Consider the following 3044-nt stretch of genomic DNA (forward strand, 5'->3'; position numbering starts at 1 on the left):
CTGCACATGTAGAAGATATGGGTGGGCCTATCTCTGTACACCTTTTTTTCTATTCACCAACAAGACTATATAAAAATATTTACTGCTTTCCTATAGGTTCATGTGTGTGGTGTTGTGTCCACGTCATGAGACAGAAGGATGGATTATTCACTGGAGTTTTTATGGACCCACATTCAAGTGTTTCCCCAGCTGTGTTTACAGCTTTGGGTTTCTAAGCCTCTTGAGAAGTAATCAGTTTTGATTATCTTAAATCCCAAAGTAAATTTTCTTTTTTTTGGAGATTATTCTAGTTGCTAACACAGGTTAGCCTGGCCCATTAAACCATCTTTTAGTGCCATGACCTTCAAAAAGAAGGTTGTGGTTTTGCTTCGAGGAGAAAGGACGATTTGAAATATGACTCAGATTCTTCCTTGTAAGAGGTGAGGTCTCAAAACTCCTTTGCTTTTTTTTTTTTTTAAGTCTTGTCCTACTCTTTTGTCACTTCATTGAAGAAGTCTGGTCTCTTTAAAATAGTGTTAAGGACTTGTAGAGCCAAGATTCTTATAGGATATTGTTTTTTGTTAATTGACAGGTTTATGACTTTCTGTGTACAAGCACAGACATATATTATGCTCTCAGTAATAACTTGGTTCTTGGCTAATGACAAGTACAAGTGATATCTAAAAGTTTTGGAGATTATAACTCATTGGTGATTCCTTGTTAGGTAACTTTTACAAATGGTTGTGTTTAAAGGGTCCTTAGTTTAAACCTTAGCTAAATATTCCTTAGCTATAACCATATAATTAGCCACATTAAGAGCCAGAGCATTTGCTAAGAGCTAAGGCTCTGCCTTTTAACTGTCAGCTTGGATAGAACAGATAACACATCTGTGCCTCAGTTTCCTTACGGGTATGACAGATAACTAATTAAATTAGGTCAATTCATAGGAAGTGAATGGCATAAATACTGGCATATGGATAGGGTGTCAGTAAACGTTAGCTGGTGCTCCTGTCACCCCTGCCACGAATGGATCCGTGCCACTACACTCCTTCTTGACCAGCACCCCCGGGAGCTTCCACCCCCTGGAGAGATGCTCTCCGCTTCCAGGCTGGGATCTTTGGGAACGACCTATTGTTTGGAAAAGCGAGGCAACAAGGGTATATCTGCAGGGCCGGCCAGGGAAGCCAAACCGACCAGACATTTGTTTTGTGACACGTGCAAGTACTAAGAAAACGAGGTGAAAGCAGGATCAGGTATCCCACGAGATACTTCATTTGCTCAACATATGCTGATCTCCCCCTGGCCATCCGGTGCTTTCTGGCTGCGGGGTCCTGAAGACTAGACAGAAGATCCAGCGCGTGCACAGTCTTGTCTTCGGGGAACTTTTTTTTTTTTTTTTCAATATATGAAATTTATTGTCAAATTGGTTTCCATACAACACCCAGTGCTCATCCCAAAAGGTGCCCTCCTCAATACCCATCACCCACCCTCCCCTCCCTCCCACCCCCCATCAACCCACCTTCTGGGAACTTTTTAAAGTGGGTAGTACTTGGGAATTACTTGCGTCCACGTGGGGAATGTGTTTTCCGAGATTTCTCAGGAAAAAAAATAGAAAAGGAGTCTCATTATACACAGAAAAGAGAAAGATAGATACTGAATTAAAAGGTCCAAGCCTCTGTATTAATCGACTATTACTGTGGGATGAACCACTCCAAAACCCAGTGACTAAACCAACCACCAATTGTTATTTGTCATAATTCTGGAGGTTGGCTGACCTATTTCTCTGCCGGTTCTGTCTGGGATCCATCGTGAGACTGCCTTCCGCTGGAAGGTCCAACAGCCCCACTCCTGTATCTGGGAGTTGGTGCTGGCTAAAGGCAAAAGGCTCTTTTCCTCCCAAGGTCTCTTGCTCACCAGTAGGCTGCCCTGAGCTTCTTTACAGCACGGCTGCCTCAGCGTCCGAGAGGGCAAGAGAGGAAGCTGCAAAGCCTCTCAGTGTCCAGTCTCTGGAACTCCCACAGAGTCCTCCGCCAGCCCAGGCAGATTCCCAGGGGTGGGCAAACGGTCCCCTACTTCAGTTCACTACTGCTGCGTTAAAATATATATGTATATAATAGCTTAGGGGTGCCTGGGTGGCTCAGTTGGTTGAGTGTCCAACTCTTGATTTCAGCTCAGGTCATGACCCCAGGGTGATGGGATCGAGCCCCACATTGGACTCCATGCTTAACATGGAGCCTGCTTAAGATTCTCTCTCTCTCTGTCTCTGTCTCTCTCTCTCTCTCTGTTTCTCTCTCTCTGTCTCTGTTTCTCTCTCTCTCTGCCCCCTGCCCTTCTCCTGCATCCAGCTCCCACTCTAAAAAATATAGAGCTTAAAAGAATCTTTTTAAAATTTCTCCATAATTCATTGGGGGCCATCATCGTACTAATCTCCCACAGCCTATTTACCACTCTTTAAATTGTGACATTTTCTCTGTGGTGGCATCTTTATCCCTCCTCTTTCCTTCTGCAGTTACTCAGTTTGAAGTGTCTGTGATTTGAGGAAAAAGGAAAACTGCATTTCTGTCTCACTCTCAGAGTTCAAAAACAGATGAATGAACTTAGGAAGGGCTCCAAAAGTCATCTTGGGATAAGATGAAGAGAGTACATGTTTTAGGAGAGAAAAGGAGCCAGATTCTGAGGCGGGACCACACCCCTCGAGCCTTCCCCGCACCTGGAGTTTCCTTTGAAGTGAAGGAAATTGCTGTACCACAAGGAGGCTGAAGGAGGCCGACAGATGTGAGCATGAAATGTAAGACCAGTAAACGTTCTATAAACACAAGGAGGCGAGGGACTCATGAGCAGTAAACAGCGTGGCTGACTAAAGGTATCTCAAGTTAGTGTTCTTCTTCTATTTACCTCATACCGGATCCTGAGGAAGTTCACAATGTAGACAAGGCTATAATTCCAAGATGGATGACCTAAAGAATTGGTCATTTCCCCAGGTACCCATGGTGGAACCCTTCACCTTCTGCCTGGAATTGTGTGATCCTCCTTACTTAGAAAGGTAACCTGGCAGTCAAGAATGG

This window comes from Panthera leo, chromosome B1 (assembly GCF_018350215.1).
Source record: "Panthera leo isolate Ple1 chromosome B1, P.leo_Ple1_pat1.1, whole genome shotgun sequence".
Lineage (NCBI taxonomy): Eukaryota > Metazoa > Chordata > Mammalia > Carnivora > Felidae > Panthera > Panthera leo.